Genomic DNA, 6,000 nt, shown 5'->3' with positions numbered 1-6,000 from the left:
TGGAAACGGCAGCAACTTCTTTTGATTGGAGTCGCTGCGTTCCGGGTACGGTTTGCCTTTTTTGCCTGCCGGGCCTCAGCCAGCACCACTATCTTGAGTGTTTACTGAGTGTCTGACACATTGACACAGGGTCCCACATAACACCGAATCAGACCAAAGGGCCCATTGCACATCAAAGGAGGTGTGACAGTGGCACATGACCATGGAATCCACTGGCCCTACCACATTCTGTACCATCCAAAAGACACCAGCCTGAACAGAGAGAAGGAGTAGCCTGTGAAGGCACAGCTGAGGTGCCAGCACAGAGATGCTACCAGCTAAGGATGGGCATCATCTCCAGAACACGGTTTATACTCTATCAACAATCAAGAGACTTCCCTGACAGTCCAGGGGTTAAGACTTCACCTTCCAATGCAGTGGGTGCGGGTTTGACCCCTGGTCGGGGAGCTGAGATCTCACATTACCTCATGGCCAAAACAAAAAAAAAAACCAAAACATAAAACAGAAGCAATATTGTAACAAATTCAATGAAGATTTTTAAAATGGTCCACATCAAAAAAATCTTTAAAAAAAAAATCAGTATGGTGCTATGTCCCAATAGGAAGAATAAATAGGTCCAGGAACCAAGGGGTGGAAGTAGGAGTGGCTCCATTTACCATTAATCCCAGTGATCCCATTGGGGTATTTACGTCACCACAACTCTGAGCTTTGAGGGTTTTGAGGTCCTGGTTCCCAAAGAGGAAATATTTCCATCCAGAGATGCAGCGTAAGTCCCATTGGACTCATTCACAGTTGCCACCAGGCACTTTTGAGCCAAGGGACCAGGAGGCAAGCAGGAGTCACCATCCTGGCAGCAACAACTGACCCTGATCCTCAGAAGAGCCAGGCTGCAGTTTCACAATGGGAGCAAAAAGGAAGATGTGTGGCAAGCAGACGATCCAGCTGGGTGTCTCTCTGTTACACCCTTGCTCGCTTTTGACGGTAAATAGACCGAGTGCAGCAGCCATGACCTAAAAGGGGCGTGGTGACCAGGGACTCTGCAGAGGTGCTTCCTGCGGGTGAGAAGAGTCGAAACCGATAGTAGAGGGAGGTGATGAGTATCAGTTGGGGCCTCAAGACCAGCTGCAGTGGTGGAGGCTATGGTTCATCCCATTAACCATCAGTTTCCCCCCAGAAAAAGCAAAGTTGCTCCCAGAACTTATACAAAGAAGTGGATCTGAGTGGCATAAGAAGTAGCAGACACCAGGATATGCAACCCAGGTGGACCTTCATGACAGAAGGGCTTCTGCCCCTTGCTTCTGGGAGTATTGCTGGAAGACAGCCCTCAGTTATCAGCCCTCTTCAGGAATTGAGTTTCCTCACCCAAAGCCACAGCCTCCTCTCTGGGGACAGCATGCATCCAATGACCAGCTGAAGCTGCGGTGTAAAGGCCTGGTCCCCTCACCCCAACTCAGGACAAGTCAGAAGGCCGTCCCAGTTTCAGAACTCTCTGTGGGGTCAGCTGAGGCCTTTGTCAAGACTACTTGGCACCTCACCTTCTCCATCTGACCAAGCCTGCTTCCTTCCCTTCCTCCATAGGTGTGGAACCTGAGAGCACCCCCAATACCACATGCTCATCTCCATGGCCAAGTCTGCTGCCCAGGGAACCCAGCCTGAATCAGGCTCTGTCATCGAGCTCAATAGAGTATGCCTGCCCACAGAGCTGGTACTGGGAGTTAGGTCACGGGCCCGCTCTCTGCCTGGAAAGTGCTAGGGGCACTGCACACTCCCACCTCCAGCTGTCCTTCTCTGGTGCCCCTTAGCACATGCCCTTGCCCTCCATTCTGCCCTTCCTTAGGGCCTGCAGGTTCCAGGTCCTGAACTGGACATCATCTCTCCCAGTTTCGGAATCTGGCAGAGAGATACGAAGCACCTCTTTATTGGCTTAGCGATGGCATGTATAGAAACCATTTCTCAGGCATTACACCTGAGGACAGGCATTCCCCAGAGGGTTAAATGGACCCATTGTAAGTGAATTAGGGTCAGCTTTGATGCCTATGCCTTAGTCCCTTTTTCCCAAAACTTGGAAAGTAATTTGCTTGAGTCTGACACGACCCCTGGGCTCCAACTGTCAGGACAAAAGATAGCAGTAATTGCCTTCTCGTCCCTTCACAAGGGTGTGTAAACCCAAAGCTCTATCCATCTATTATTCAGAATGGCAAGTGTTTACCATAGTCATCCACTTATTCACGAGTATGTGAAACCTCTTCATAGCAGGCAATTTCCTCCTACATCCTAACCTAAAAACAATTCATGGAAGCATCTGTTTTTGTCCTCACGGATGGGGCTGTATGTGTTACTGCAAGACCTAAGACACCTCAGATCAACTCTTCCCAGAACTAGATCAAAATCCCGGGTGAGAATCGTGTTCAGGCAGCCTCCACCAACCCCGCTTCTGGAGCAAGGCTTCCCTGCCTCATGTAGGCAAGAATTGCACCTGTTTTCCCAACTGGACAGTGGAGGGCCCGGAGTCCACAGGGTGAAGTGGTATATGACTCCTATTGCTTCCTTCCTTCCCTGCAGTCAGTGCTTTTCTGACTCGGCTCAGGTTACTCTCATCTTCAGCCTGGCCCAGTTCACAGTGGGAAGAAGCCCAGCAGCAGGGGCTGTGCACCTGGCAATGGACCACTCACTGCAGTGTAGGACTGGGATAGGATCTTTGGGTACAGAGACACACAACCATGTACAAGCAAGTCAAGACCCAAGTACCAGGGTCTAGAGGTGCTGCACTAGAGCAGCCCAGCCAGGAGGCAAGTGTGAGGGCAGTCATTAGGGCCATGAGACAAAGGGGCAACTAGAAACTGCACCTAAGAGTGTTGGCCTGAAGCCTCTCCAGTCCCTTCTGCTTGGGACCCAGGTAGACCCATCTTAAATGCCACCTTCCATAAGGCCATTTCCACCTTTGGAAACCTTACCCGTTTCCTTCCACGTGCAAGGAATTCCACTAGGTGTAATACTCCTGTCCTCTCTATACCCCTCTTTATTTACTTTGTCTCAAGGAAAGTGAAAGGTGACCATTCTGGTGGCGGTGTGCGGGGACTGGTCACGCATAGGCCAACGCCACCCCTCCACTCCTCAGTCCTCTCGGGACTGAGCTGCCCGCAGGGTACAGAATCCCACTGTTCTTGCCAAGGTGGGCTCTACCTCCACAGGGGTCAAGGGTCAGGGGAGGCCTTCTCTGGTCTCACGTTGCCACGACTGGGTGGGTTAATCGGCGTCACTATGGGATTTGTATTAGCAGCCCACTTAGTGAACAGACCTAAAACTATGTCCACCAACCCAGCCTCTCTACCAATAATCAAGGGGATGTTTTGGCCTCTGGCAACTCCTTTATTTCTCAGACCCTTAAAGAGACCTTAGAACAGCTTTCCTGACCCCTTCAATCTTGCCCTTCTCTGAATTCCCATTGCACTTCTTGGCGTATCTCTAGAGTGACCTTCCATTATTTGGGTAACTATCTTATTTCCTTCCCTTCCCAGCTGAGAAGATCGAAGAGAAGACACTGGAGATCAGCTGAGACAGAGAAGAAAGAAGGGAGTAACTTAAGGAGACAGACCTGGAAACAAACAATGAGGAGGCCATGTCATGAGTGTGCTAATGGGGGTGTTAGACAAGGCTCTGTCAGGGGCGCCAGCGAGGGGAGCCCCGACCCTGCGGGGGAGGGGAAAGCTTCATAAGCCCGGCATCCTCTCCGTTTCTGGGAAACACTGTCTCAGCTGCTCAGCCTCCGTTTTCCCTTCTTTTAGTGAAAGTACTTTGATTTCCTTTTCATGGAACCACACCTCCCATGCCCACTCCCTCCTCTCATCCGAGTGATTCTATTCCCAGCGTGGGGGTGGTTGACAATGACCCTAGACCAAGCCGGTCAGGGCATCCGGTCCCCGTAACCGCAGGGACTCATTCAGGAACAAGGTCAGTCCCAAGTTGGTCAAATCAGAGTGAACCCTGGGACATTTGTAAACTTCAGGGAAAGAGAGCTTGCTCTGTTTTCAGTTGAAATTAGTGCTCTGAGGAAGGCCTGAAGCTAAGAAGCCCCTGTATCACCATTAGGGAAGAGCCTGGCTGGGAAACGGAGCCAGCTTCCAGGAGTGGATCTGAAAGAGTGAAGTGGTCAGGGGGCACCTGTGGAGCCCCTGAATTCACTGCATTACTTGACTTTTCTGGTCCTAAGCCAGTAAATTCCTTTCTTGCATGACCAATTTGTGTTTTTAGTCATTTTTCAACTTAGGTAAGATCAGAAAAGAGGTTTCAACATAAAGAAAGAAAACAACTGTTGGCGAGAAAATGGAGAAATTGGAAACCTCGTACATTGCTGATAGGAACATAAAATTAGAGTCACCATGACCCAGCAGTTCCTCTCTTACACATATACCCAGGAGGACTGAAAACATATGTTCACACAAAGACAAAAATGTTCATGGCTGGGACTTCGCTGGCAGTCCAGTGGTTAAGACTCCGCGCTTCCACTGCTGGGGCACGGGTTCAATCCCTGGTTGGGAACTAAGATCCCACATGTCATGCGGTGCAGCCAAAAAAAAAAAGAAATGTTCATGGCAGCATTATTCACAATAGCCAAAAAGCAGAAACAACATACGTGTCCATCACTGATGAATGGATAAACAAGATGTGGTATATACCTATTGTGGAATTTTAGCCATAAAAATCAATGGAGGACTGATACGTATTACAACATGGATGAGCCTTGAAAACATCTTGCTAAGTGATAGAAGCCAGATACAAAATGCCACGTAGTCCATTTAAAGGAAATGCCCAGAATAGGCAAATGAATTGAGACAGAAGGTAGGTTAGTGGCTGTAAGGGGCTGGGGCAGGGACAGGAATGGGGAGTGACTGCTGAGGGGCACAGGTTTCTCTGGGGGGTGAGAAAAATGTTCTGGAATTAGTGGCGATGGCTGCCCAACCTTGTGAATATATTAAAATCCACTGAATTATACTTCACAAGGGTGCATTTCATGGTAGGTGAATTATATCTTAATAAAAATAAATGTGACAAAATGTTAACAGTTGGTAAATCTAGCTGAGAGGTATATGGGAATTCATTGTCCCATTCTTGCAACTTTTTAGCAAGTACAAATTTTTTTCAAAACGAAGTTATTTTTTAAATGCTTAAAATAGGGGCTTCCCTGGTGGTCCAGTGGTTAAGAATCCGCCTTCCAACACAGGGCGTGCGGGTTCGCTCGCTGGTCGGGGGAACTAAGATCCCACATGCCGCAGGGCAACTAAGCCCGCGTGCCATAACTAGAGAGCCCATGCACCTCAACTACTGAGCCCGTGTGCCGCAATGAAAGATCCTGCGTGGCGCAACTAAGACCCGATGCAGCCAAATAAATAAATATATATATTTTTTAAATGCTTAAAATAAATTCAAAGTCATTCCTTCTTGATCCCTCAGAGTGGATCTGGAGGGTGGGATCCCCCTCTCAGGTAGTTGGAGATTAGGGATGGCAGGAACTTTAAAGTCATCCAGGTCAGCCCCTCATTTACAGATGAGGAAACCGAGTCCCAGAGAGCAGTGCCTTTTAAAGGTCACACCTTGTTGGTAACTATCTCCTCACACGTTTCAGATTGCTATTCCATCCTTTTCTCTAGAGCTGTTTACTTTTCTCCCCATCTTTCATCGACGTAGAATGCTTACCTGGACTCTCTCCAAATTCTCAACATCTTTCTGAAGTACGTAGGTCCAAGGTTGGGGGAGACGTATGTTAGCTACTGAACATGTGGTGAAGAAGGCATCACTCCAAGATCAGAAGAAATTTCAGTTCTGAGGAATTAATGCAAAAACGTACCCTAATGCTGGCACGTGGCATCAGCCCCGCTGCCTTCTGCTCATGCGCTGGGGCCTGCTCCCTCCCCATCCCACTGGGCTGACTTCCAGATGGAGATGGTGGGGTGGGGGGGGTGGGACTGGGTTTAGGTGGGTAGTTCCCCCAAACAGCCAGGA

This window comes from Tursiops truncatus, chromosome 14, assembly GCF_011762595.2.
Source record: "Tursiops truncatus isolate mTurTru1 chromosome 14, mTurTru1.mat.Y, whole genome shotgun sequence".
NCBI lineage: Eukaryota > Metazoa > Chordata > Mammalia > Artiodactyla > Delphinidae > Tursiops > Tursiops truncatus.
This window is presented reverse-complemented; position numbering follows the sequence as displayed.